Raw genomic sequence first — 14060 nt, forward strand, 5'->3', positions numbered from 1 at the left:
TATAAAGCAAGATAGCATTTTTAGCCCTTACAGAGATAAAGATCCACATGATATTTGTGTCTCACTTATTCCAAGATAAAAATAAAAGTGATAGAAAACAGAATGTCCTCTTCAAAAATGCAGCAATTAGCAGCTCTTTGTAAGAGCAAGACCAACAAGTAAACAAATAGCGTTTGAGTGACATGGACATGGATCTTTTGTAAAAAAAAAAAAAAAAAAAAAAATTCTTTTTGTGGATGTTCTTTTCTTTGTTTGTATGGTGTTCATAGACAGGAAGCTTGGAGAAACATAGAGTGGTGTAAACAGTCCCCTTTCTCTCCTCTTCATCTCGTGAGAGGTGAGAATCCTGTTTCAGCAGTCTCAGCGTACGGCGTCAGAAGCGCCATCGCCGATTAATTATGATCTCTGTGCCAGACATGTGTTAGAGTGGAGAGAGAAAAATAATTACCTCCACACACACTTCTCACCGGATACAAAGACACAGATACAGTTTCTCCTCAGCGGAAGAAAACTGCTAACATTTTCTAAAAAGCAAAAAGGTCTCTGAACTGCAGAAATTATATCATACGAATTGTCCACAGAGTCAAAATATATATATATATTTTTTATTATGCAGTTGCTCTCAAAAATGAGCACACACATATTTATAACTTGAAGGAGGCATCCATATTTATGAAACAAGTAAAATAAATTTCTATAACAACTTTAGAAATTTAAAATGTTGGATTGAACTGAATGTGATTATTTATATATAAATGATTTGCACAAAAATTCAACCTAAGTCATGGACTTTCTCCAATCCCAGTTGTCATTCAGAGCTTTACTCTGTTTGACTAAACAATGGCAGACAGGAGTCGGCTGACTATTAGAAGTTAAGATATTTTAGGACAAAATTAGATTAAAGGGTTAGTTCACCCAAAAATGAAAATTATGTCATTAATTACTTACCCTCATGTCGTTCCACACCCATATGACCTTTGTTCATCTTCAGAACACAAATTAAGATATTTTTCATAAAATCCGATGGCTCAGTGTGGCCTCTATTGCCAGCAAGATAATTAACACTTTCAGATGCCCAGAAAGGTACTTAAAACTTATTTAAAACAGTTCATGTGAGTACAGTGGTTGAACCTTAATATTATAAAGTGACGAGAATACTTTTTGTGCGCCAAAAAAACAAAATAACGACTGTATTCAACGATATCCAGTGATGAGCGATTTCAAAACACTGTTTCATGAAGCTTCGAAGGTTTACGAATCTTTTGTTTCGATTTTTGTTTTGAAATCGCCCATCACTAGATATTGTTGAAAAGTCGTTATTTTGTTTTTTTGGCACACAAAAAGTATTCTCGTTGCTTCATAACATTAAGGTTGAACCACTGTAGTCACATGAACTGTTTTAAATATGTTTTTAGTACCTTTTTGGACATCTGAAAGTATTAATTATCTTGCTGTCAATGCAGGCCTCATTGAGCCATCGGATTTCATCAAAATATCTTAATTTGTGAGGGTGAATGACATGAGGGTGAATAATAGGGATGTGCCCGATACCAAGCTTGTGTACTTGAACTCGTAAAAATACCCCCGATACCAAAGACCGATACCTTGCGTGGCGTAACTGACAGAATTTTCCGTGCAGAGACACCGACGGCAGCAGCAGAAACAATATCAGCCTCAGGGGTGTGGAAATACTTCAAAATTAATGATGACAACCCACACATTGCGAACTGCATGCTTTCAATCACAATTCGTTATCGATTAGTGAAGGCGGGATAGGCGAAATCGCGCTGAATGACACAGACCAGAAGCGCTCTCTCTCGCGTGCGCGCTCTCTCTTTCTTGCGCGAGATCCCAGTTCTCTCAGACAGCGCGCGATTAGTTCTCCTTGCGCCTGAATGGTCAAATGCACACATAGTTGTCAAAATGTCCATCGTGTGGAGGTTCTCACGTAAATACAGTCGGTTATGGCTTAAGACGACATAAACATTTGGGTGAAAACAGGATATGTGTCAGTATCCATGTCCGGTCTTAAAGGGACCGTAGCCTATATTTGTCATTAACGTTAATAAAACAACAAAAGATGTTAAATAAATGTATAAATGGTAAATAAACGTACTGTGTCTGAAAAACAAGTTTATTTAATTTGTATCTCTATAGTATTTGTTGTATTGTTTGTAATTTGTTTGTAAATTTCTTTTTTTATAATAACAATTATATTGGTAATTATGCCCTTTGAAGGTTATTGGACACTGTGAAAATTTTGTTTTTTAAGTTTGTGACAAGAAAAATATTAAATATTAAAATATTACTTTTTTCATTGGAGTAATAATAAAGAAGCTGTCCTACATTCATTAGTCTCATTGTATTGTGATTGGAAAACTGCAACATCACCAAAAAAAAAAAAAAAAAGAGAGAGAGAGAGAGAGAGAGAGAGAGAGAGAGAGAGAGAGAGAAATTAATAATGTATAGGCATCGGTATCGGTATCGGTATTGGTATCGGCGACTACCAGAAAAAAAGTATCGGTACTCGTACTCGGTCCTTAAAAAATTATTAATAATTAATGACATAATTTTCATTTTTGGGTGAACTAACCCTTTAAGAATGCAAAATAGCGGTATTAATTTCAAAAGTAATAACTGTCCGCAAATCATTGAATTAAACATACAAACATACAGCCACGGGGTCACGGTTTGGCTGGTTAGAATGACCTTTTTAGCTGGTAAATGTCTACAGCTACAACGACATCAGAAAAAAAAAACATCTTTCTTCATTCACATGTTTCTGACAAACTCAATTTTTTTAGCATTCAACATATATACAATAAACATATATACAAAAAAACAATACACATGTATATAGGCCTATATATAACATTACATGTTGTCATGTGACAAGTGTTTATTATTATTATCATTATTATTATTATTAAATAGGAAGTATTCAATAAGTAGTAAGCTACTGTGTTTTTTGCAATTGCATTTGGTAACATTAGTGACGCAGAAATTACACTTCACTTTGAAATGTTAACATTACAGTGAAAATACAACTCTACATTTTTTGAACTGCTAACTTGACAAGATGAGTTCATGAAGTTAATCATCTCAAGAAAAGATTAATTTTCCCAGACTTTGTGATGTTGTGAAAGACATGAATTGAAACCGGAGATCTACCATTAGTGGTCTCCTGTGGCGTGACTGCCGTCCCAGAGAGATGAAGAAACCTCAGCGTGGAATCTGACATCAGTTTGTGCGGGACGGGATGATGTCAGTGCAACACACAGCTGAGCTCACACCGGGGTGAAAGAGAGGCTCACATATGCAGAGCTTGAATGGAGCGCTTTTCCCTGCGTCCTCAGTGACGTGTGTAAGAAAAGCTGTGAGGGGGCAATTCTTTAATACATGTGGTCTGCCCTTCTGATCTAAAGTCTGTTCTCCTGTTTGATGCACATGTGTCATAGCTCCAGCATGGGTCCACGCTGGTCACAGCAGGGCTTTAGGATTACGGCACGCTTGTGTGTGCGCCTGTGTAAAGGTTACAGCGCAAGTCCTGTCTTTCTCTCAGACGCACGGCCCTGTACGGCACCGCGAGTGTCGCTAAATGTCAGCTCGTCCATATGGCCCCCTGGCCGGCAGATGCCACTTCATAAACCGACCAATCACATTGTGGTATGGGCAGGGTCTCCGGGGGCACCGTCGTCACGGTAGCAAGCCAGTTACACCCACACACACATGCCACCCCGCAGCAAGCCCTCACTACAGGGCCGAGCGCTGGACACCTGCTCAGGAGAGAGAGAGAGAGGGCACATCTGCTCCTGTGGGCACCTCAGACCTGCAGCCTGCAGTCCTGTACAGCTCTGATTAATGAGGCAGAGCGAAGGTGAGGGGCCCCAAACAACAGGGGCACCACGGCTGCACCGCAGCACACACATGCACACATTCACTGCACCGGCTGCATGATTTATCCAAACAGAAAGTGAATATGGTGCTATAATACTGCTTTTATGAAAATATAAGAATAGAATTGTTTTGGTATACCAGTTTAATCGTTTTACATGTATAGATGAATATAATATAATATAATATAATATAATATAATATAATACAATATAATATAATATAATATAATATAATATAATATAATATAATATCTAGAAAGTGAATATTGTGAATATTTTATGAAAATATAAGAATAGAATTGTTTTGGTACATGTATAGATTAATATATAATATAATATAATATAATATAATATAATATAATATAATAATCTAGAAAGTGAATATTGTGAATATTTTATGAAAATATAAGAATAGATTTTTTATTTATTTATTTATTTATTTATTTTTTGTAGCCCATAATATATTTTTCATTTTATTCATTTTACAGCGATAAAAATATGCAGCCAAAGTAATTAAATTCACTTTTCTTTTTGCTTTTCTGCAGAGTGTAAACAGTACACATAAAGTCTTTATTCTAAATTAATTCTAAATACATATTTCTGGTTTTATTGTGCATGGTTCATCTATCAATTTCAAAGAAAAAAGTTTATCTCTTATTTAAAACACTTTCCTTTTTGGCTGATATCATCAATCCCTCTCATATTTCAAACCCTCCCCTCCAACCACCTGTCATATCTGGATCCAATCAATTCCCAATGGATAAAAAGTTCAGCCCTACTTTTTGTTCTTATTTGATATCATATATCACTTGGAAATATGTCATGTTACAGAAGTAACATGGGTTGTAATTGTAATTTTATGTTGACCTAAAACACAACTACTTTGAAAATTACATAATTAGAGTCTAATAAAGGCAGATTTTTATTCTTTTTCTATTTCATAATTTTCAAACACAATTATTCAAAATTATCTATATCTATCTATCTATCTATCTATCTATCTAAAACTCACTGACTTAGCATGCACTATATGAAATGCAACGACACTGCTGCTAAATGGTTACATAAACGTGTTTTGTTTAAATAAGTGTGTGTTTGTGTGCGTGTGTCTGTATGCATGTGTGTCTTCATGTCAGGGGAAGTGGCCTTGCATTAACCCCTTAGCAAGGGGTCACAGGTCAGCAGGGGGAGATTGAAGAACACTTCCACCTCCAGGCTGTGCTGGGGAACGTTTAGAGCGCGCGGCAGTGTTATGTTAAAATGGGTATGTGGGAAGAGGTCAGCTGGTCAAAACTATCAGAACAAGCAGTCCAGGCAATGAAACCTTAAAAAATAAAATCACCTCCCTTTCCTGTATTATAACAGCCTCAGATTTCACATAATATCCAATATCTTTCTTTTTAAACAACCCAGCCATTCATCAATGCCAGTTTCAGTTTATCCACAATAAAAATGTATGAATATATATAGAAAAACAGGTTGTGGGCTGTGGTGTTTTCGCTGACGCCCACAAGAATATACAGCAGCAAGCAAGTCCGAACTACAGTCTTAGAGGAGTTATGCAGTTATCACATTTTATTTTATTTTTTATTTTTATAGCACAGTTTCTAAATGCATGTCAATTTGATATTTTTGAAGTGATCTCCTTTACTACTTAAATTAAATCATGCGTATTCCATGCAACAACATATTCATTCAACAGCTATGATGATTAAGTAAATTCAGTGCAGTTTTTTAGTAATTGTTTATTTAATTTATTTATTTACAAAATTAAAATTAAGTACAAGAACTGGTATATTACTGATAAATTGCATATTTAATATGTGAATTTCATGATATCCATGTTATTATTTATAATTCATAACTTTAACCAAACTAAACAAAATAAGTTTACCTGGGCTGCTTGTTCTTGTTATTCTTTACCAATCAACATACCAAATCTATAAGTAAATAAGAAAGCGAATGAAAACTAAAATATATCAGAAATATCTCTTTCAGGCTGTTGATACGACATGCTTGATTGCATCTATCGAACTCTTCATTACATAAGACTTCTGAGATGCCTCAACCACTTTTTTCTCGTCTTTGTAACCAAGCACAACAGAGACATGATGTCCCCAGGGGCCCCTGCCTCCAGGGCCCCCGCCCCAAACCCAGCATTTTATATGTAAATTAATACCTTTTTCTTAAAAAACTCCACTTTAAGCGTAAAAGAATGTTCTCTTTTGATCCACTATTGCTGGATTATTCATTCTAATTGCCTGCCAGGGTTCCAGATATTTGCTTATATCACAGGAGACTCTGTGTACTGGGGCAAATCCACAGCAGTGGGACATGGAAGCACGGTCCTCCATGACAAATTAAAGGACAATAAAGTGAGAGTTATTAGAAAGACAAAAGATCTGAAGAAGTTTCAAAGTTTCTACGACTCTAAGAATATTCCCCAGTCTCTGAATTTGCCCGATCCCCCCTTGAAGATGGAAAACTTCTAACTAATTAAAGTTTAATGAAACATTTTTGATGGTGCTCTCACAAATTAAGTTGTGTATTATAGCAGTAAAATTTCACCCATTTTTACTTAAATTAAATTTAAACCAGAGCATACAGACAGTATATATTTTTGGACATTAAAGCTGCTGTCCGTAACTTTTTTTTGGTTAAAAATTATCAATTTTTGAGCAAGTACATAACCAGCCAGTGTTCAAAACTATCTCCTTACCTTAGCCCGATTCACAATGTTAAGCTTGTAATAATGTTTTATAATTCGGGTGGTTCTGGTAGGTTTCCACAGAAAATTCGAGCATGCCGCCGTTCATCTTTGCGTCATTACGTCACGTCTGTTTACATAAAGAAGGAGTCCCAGCTAGTAGGCTATATGCATGTGAGGATGCTGCAGGTGACGGATCATTTATAGCATTTTCTTACAGCAGCTGAAATAATTAAACTTATCATTTTGATGGTGGATTGTATGGTATGACAAATGGACAATTAGAGATCAGACTGTACAGAAACTGAAATCTACAGGTAACGCGAATACACACTAAATACACATAGTCATGCAATGTTGATGTTAATAATAATAATAATTTGCATGGTTTGACGTAATATGAGCTAAACGATCGTTAGATTTAATCGCCATTGGTAGCGCAATTATTGTAATGGCTTTTTTTTTCAGTCGGTCAAAACAAAAGTGTCAGATTTGTTACTTACTTGTTCAGATGACATTTTCCGGTGAAAAATCTTATTTTGGTCACACTTCCAAGACCTAGAATCTGTGATTCCGAAGCAAAACATTAGATTCATCCATGCTGAGGAGCCGTGCCGATAATAACGGCAAATAACTGCAAATAACTGCAATTGCAGGTTTCGAACAGAGAGGGCGACAAAGAGGCAAAACTAACGCACTGCAGCTTCAAAAATGGTCAAAAATATATGAATGGGTTTTTTAATATAGCCTATAAAATGTATGTTTTAAACTGAAAATGCGGTTCAGATTAACAATCAAATTTCACAGTATTTATCTCATTATCAAAAAGCATGATATAGTATCCATGCTTCGCTTTAACGGTGGTCCAGCAGTGTTCATACCTTTGTGACAGGTTCTCTTGCAAGGTAAGGATTTAAATTATTCATTAACACTCTGCAGCAGGTAAAGAGATAGCCGTGCTGACAAAAAGGTGATTACTTTGTGGTCTGGAAAAGTCCCAAGCATGCCTAGAAAATATTGGGAAAATTGAAAGCAAATAATTTTGTCGCTCAAAAGGTAACATTAAGATGATATTAATTGTAATAAATTGCCCTTAGCAGCTGCTGCTGAAACATGTATTTCTGTAAGGCTCGTTTCGATTTCATATTTCACCCGCGTCTCTGAAATCACAACCAGATGTTGTCATCGGCTCCCCTTCCTGTTTCCTCTGCCCAATTCCCACCAAGCGCTGGAACGTGACACTTTCCCTGGAAAATACAATAAAATAGAAAAGTAATGTACAGCTATTTCCTTTCATAAATTCTTTGGCCCTCTTGCCATGCTAGTACAAGTCTCATGTACATATATTTTAATGGAAAGTAAAGCAGTGGATGGCTGTAAATCGGAGGCTGACAGCTACCACTGGGCTTTCATGGCGTACCTGGGCGGCAGTGATTTATGAGGGGCCGTAGTGCTCGTGCGTGTAATTCCTCCTCCCAGCCTGTCGGCGGACCACATCCCTCAGCCAAGATAGATGTGGGCTTTGCGTCTTTGCGTTTGCCTCAGACCCATCAATCCTCCTCATAAATGGGTGGATTACCTGTTGACAAACCCATCACCTCTCATTTCAGCCTTCGATCCCAGCTGGAAATGCTGGAGGAAGGAGTCAGGATACATTTTAAATGTACCTAATTGCTGGAAAGAGGTTAAAACTGACCCGGTTTGTGCTTGACGTACCTCTGCTAATTTTGACCAAAATATATTATGGGCTAAGTGCCGCCTCAGTGGCCGGCAATAAATTTTTATGTATTTTCCCTTCTTTTCCATTCTCTAAACACTGAGAGCACATCATTTAGCGGCGTTAAACATCGTTCAATGGCTTTTTGGATTGTAATTTCATATAAACTTCAGTTGTTCCTCAAGGGTTGGACTCAAGCAGCCATTACAGCATTTGACCCCTCATAAATGCACACCTCTTCAAACAGCGCTGCGGACCATGACATCATTTCCCTGTTTGGAGATCAGAAATGTGTGAGGCAGGATTGCTCCCCAGCGTCGAGCGGGCTCTGCTCTTTTTGCGCTGAGCAAATTGTGTCTCTTGTCTGTGAAGTTGCTTGCGGTTTCAAAGTCAGGTTAAAGCTCCCTAGCAGATCACACTCGACCCACCGGAGGCAGAGGACAGCGAGCATGATGGGAGGTGGGCTGGGTGCTTGATGTAAAAGGTGTTAAAGAGCTCACAGGGATGTAGAATAGGCAGGACCGAGTCAAAGAGCTTGTTTTGCTGTGTAATTAGAACTTTTTTTTTTTTTTTTTAATGTGAGAGGTACATTTGATCCAAATTATTAGATTTGAACAGAATGAAACAATGCTTCTTTTTTTTTTTTCCTCCAAAATGGTGTTGCCGATGTTCAGACGGAGGACCTGTTGAACTCTTTGACTGACATAAATGAAGATGTAACTGACTGTTACTACATAACCTGTCCACAAACCAGAACTCCCCAACATTGTTTTTTTTTTTAAACACAATATTTTAGACCATATTTTAAAAGTAAATAAAAAAAAAAAAAACTGATTCAACATCTTAATGCCAGCACGAGCAAGCAGACAATATATTTAATAATATATTTAAAAATTACTTAAATCCATAATGAATAAAATAAATAATATATTGTAGAAAAATAAATAAAATAATATGTGAATATGAGACAAACAAACAAATAAATAAATTTTAACTGTAGAAAATGAAAACAAATAAAGAAAAGAAATAGAAATGCAATTAAAAGTAGAAAATACAATATCAATATAAGATACATAAAAAAACAAAACATTTTAGGGACAATAAATCAAAAAGGAAAATGTGACATAAAAATAAATAACTAGTTTAATTTTAATAGAAAATAAAATGTAACAAAAAATAAAAAGAAAGAAATTAAATTAAATTTGTAAAATAATAACCTAAAGAATTACAATGTGAAATAAAATAAAATAAAATAAAATAAAATAAAATAAAATAAAATAAAATAAAATAAAATAAATAATAATTAGTTGTAGGGAAATTAAAATTTAATTAAAAAAACAATAAAATGTGAATATAAAGTCCTTCAACTTGCAGTTTGTCTCTTCGCTGCATCAGGAATTTCAAGTGTACACAGTTTCACTAATTATAATGAATGAGTTGCAATGGTTTTAGAGGCCGGTGCAGAGACAATTTTTCTAACCGCAAACTGGATTTTCTGTGGCAAAAAGATGCTTCGACACCAACACCAGCACACCATCTAGAAAAAAGGGGCTTGAGTGAGAAGAACGGGAAAAAAAAGTTCTGTACGCAGGTCCAGGTTTAGCTGAATCCCGTACGACCACCTGCAGTCCTAAATTGGGCAATTAGAACAGCAGAGTGTTTTCTTAGTGGGTAATGCTTGGTAATGAGTTCAACAGTGCAAATCCGTGGAGAGCACACCCCTCCGGCTCACACCCCCACCCCAAAACAAAAGAAAACATGCAACTCTCTACACCTCTCTATCAATCACTTCGTCCTGTCACTGTCTAATCTCTCCTGCTCCCCGGCTCCATCATCCCTCTCTCCTTCTACATTCCTTCATTTCATTGACCGGATCCCTAAAGCTGAAAGCAGGTTCGGTAAATCCAACCCCCCCTCACCACCACCACCACCAACTCTTCTAATTAAGATTTCTCTCACCCCCTATAACATGTTTTTTTTCCTTTTGCTTTTCTCCCCATCTCCCTTACCAACCCCAGGCCCTCAACACAAGCTGAAAAGTTCTGTGGCTGACAAGAAATCAATGGCGTCTGGGCGTGGGGGCTCAGGTATCGGATTTCAGGTGGGCCCAGAGGTGCCCGAGCACAGGCCTGTGAGCCCCGCAACACTGTCCACGGCCGTTAGCCTTCCGTGCCGGAGATGCAGAGTCTTTGGCTGCCGGATAAAAATGTCAAGCGCTAATAGGTTCCATTGTGATTAGCCGAGATAGAGTTTGCAAATCCTCAGCAGAAAACGTGTTAGAAACAATCTTTACAAGGTCTTACGTCCCCCCAACCACCAACAGCACCTCCATCTCTGCATTCTTGCTCTTCCGAGATTCCTCTAAAGCCTCTTGGCACCAGGATGATTGTGGTTAATAAATAAATAAACGATGGACAGGAAAAAAATCTATTAAAAAAATGAGAGTTAGAGTGACAAGAGATGTCCGAAAGACGCAGGAATATGCATGAAGAGAGAAATATGCTCGTTACCCGAGGATGCACCCATCTACATCTCTCTCCAGCCTCTGTCTCACTGCAGGCGATGAGAGCGAGTTATTCACTCTTATTCTTCAGCTTCTCTTTCATCCGTTCCACAGCCTACCTTCACTTCAGCCGCCCGACCATCAGAAGGAATACAATCAGCTTTTCATGAACATCTGTTCAAGCGCCCTTGTCTGCAGTCTGCTGTACACACAAGTCGCTGTCCAAAGGAAAATGAGCTTGAGATTTGGGTGAAGTGTTACATTTTGCAGTAATGCATCCTCAGTAAATTATTCTGAGATCCTGAAAGCTAAAAACTGACAAGGTTAAGAAACAGTTTGATATATGTTATCAAAGTAGGAGTAGACAGACAGAAAGACAGACTAGATAGATAGATAGATAGATAGATTAAATATCAGTCAAATATTTAAAAATTTAAGTAATAAAAACTCATATTGGGTAACACTTTATAATAACTGCACGCTATGAATCATTAGTTAAGCATTAGTAAATAGTCAATTCATCATTTATAAAGCACTGATAGACATTAGTAAGCAGGTTATAAATACAGCTATAAACGTTTTGTTCTTGATTTATGAGCATATCTATAATGTGTTTAATAATTGAATGTTCATACTTTATTAATGATGAATTTATCGTTTCTAAATTAAGTATTATATTATCTACAACCTGTTATTTAGGAGTTGTCAGTGGTTCATAAGATCATTTATAAAGTGTAAGCAAATGATTAATAAACCATTTAAATGCACATTTATACATCTTATTATTTAGACATATAGTAATAGTTACTCAGTGCGTAATGAATGCTTTATTAACACGTATTCCTAATGTAATTCTTGATTAATTCAGGTAGTTATAAAATATTCAGTAGTTGTCAGTTAACTATTTTTTGTGAGCTCATCAGAAACATCTCCTGAACATAGAAATATTTATTTGAAGATGCAAAAAAATGAAACTGTAACTGTACACTTGATATAACATGAAAAATAAACCCCTGTAATCATGAATTACATTAGGAATATGTGTTAATAAAGCATTTATTAACACTGAGTAACTATTACTATACAGTATGTCTAAATAATAAGATAAAATATGTAACAAAAGCAAAATAAAGTAGCTAAAAACTTCTTAAATGTGGTATTTTTTGGCTAAAATTATACCTGGATGTGCTTGTTTTATTGATTCATATTGAAGTGATTATTTTCAGAAAAAAAAAAAAATTATCATACAATTCTAATTATATATTTATAGTAGTTCATTAGCTAAGTGATCCTATTAATAATGGTCAGCCACATTCTGCAAAATCAACAGAAATTTTCACATTCAGATATTTCAGTGTATTTTGGCTGCTGCTATTTAATATCCATGCATAGATTAATGAATCAGTGGTGCATTCAAATAGTATTAGACCTCTAATTACTGTTTCATGGGATATACAAAACCTGCAACAAGTACAGTATAATTGCTTGCTAATTATTTATATCATAAAAGCGTGGAGTGAGCCCCTTGATCATGCAGTTATTAGTTTAATGTAAAGGTAATAAAGAGGCTGGGTATTAAATTGAACTTAGTTATTAAACAGCTGGCCCTTGTGTATGTACTTTAACTGTCACTTAAAATTATTTGTGCTTTCTTAAACACTTCCCGTTACCCCTCAAAAGCCCAGACCCAAATCAGCCCACAGTGGACAGTGTAAAGGCATCTTATTAGAGTGGATGGGATGATCTGGAAACATGTTAACGGTCATGCAGTTGGGAGTGTCAGTGTTGTCGAGGGTGGGGAACGCAGATGACGGTGTGTGTGAAGTTGAATGTTCAGCAGGGAACGAGAGAGTTTCAGAAGGCTTGAAAAGCTCATTAAAGCTGAATAGTACTGGATCGACTACAGTGTTCTGTTAATGCAAACGCCACCGGGCCGGAAAACAAGCTACTACTACCATAATATCTACACACACATTCAGCATTTAATACGATGAATAAAAATAAATGTTAATATATATTTTGATGTGTGTGCATATATATTCATATGATATATTAAAAGAGGAGTTACCAACTTTTGAGAAAAATATAATATTTACAAAAATTTATAAATCAATAATAAATACAAATATTATTTGAAAAATTACTACGGTGTTGTTGTATGCATACTACATGTTAAACTAAATACAAGTGAAATATTATAAATTCAATTGAATTATAAACACGATTTTACTAAAAACAACAGAACAAAATGACACAATAATTAGTTATCAAATAAATTTCTGTATTCTTATTCTTATTTTTCATGCACTGAGACTGAACACACTGAAAATTCATTCATTAATACATACACATTCATTTAGTCTGCACCTTATTCTGTATGGTTTTAAAAATATGAAGATCGGCCCTTACACTTTCTCATATAATAATAAGAAACAACTCGTATCTTAGCACCTCATCTGTATGTCTTCCGTTCTCCCAAAATCAAATCACTCTGAATAACTTTTACAGCAAATTGCAAAATCAGGGAGCGTCAATTAATGTCAGGAGCTGCGGCGAACCCTGAATAGCATTTTCATCTTTACACTCACCTCTCGACCTCTGCCGGCATCCTTTCTGTAATCACCCATTTCCTTTAACGGCAGCCCACCATCCTTCCCAAGCTGCTCTGCTTCTAATGAATTTCCTGTCATGTAGCCTCAAAAATGTCAACACTCAATCACACAGTAATTGAATCCTAAACCTGTCCAAATTTCTCTCTCCCTCTCTCTCTTTTTATCAGCCCCTGCCATTAGAACATTCTTTTGTTTGCAGCCTTGGAACTTTAAGCCATTCTTTATTGTTCATAGGTTTCGTAATGTATCCAACATCTGTGCGGAGAAAACGGGGGCCGTGAGTAAAGCGAAACCATGTAAAAGTTGTTGAACATCCAGAGCTCGTTTCTACGAGGGGGCCATTTTGGACTTATCATATAGCACGGACAACTCCCAGAGCGATTGGCCCGTACAGAAAGGTCTGAGAGAGGGCAAGAAAGAGCTGAGCTTTTATAGATTCACACACAACATGCTACAAAAACGAAACATGGTCCAAATGATCACATCATCTGGAAATGTGAGGAATCAAACTATGTAGGAACATATTCATTCTGAATAATGGCATTAAATTATGTTCTAAAGTTCTCTTTCTTTCTTTTAATGTAATTGTGAATTAAAATAAATTAACAAATTTGTAAATTAATAG

Source organism: Ctenopharyngodon idella, chromosome 14 (genome assembly GCF_019924925.1).
Source record: "Ctenopharyngodon idella isolate HZGC_01 chromosome 14, HZGC01, whole genome shotgun sequence".
Taxonomy (NCBI): Eukaryota; Metazoa; Chordata; class Actinopteri; order Cypriniformes; family Xenocyprididae; genus Ctenopharyngodon; species Ctenopharyngodon idella.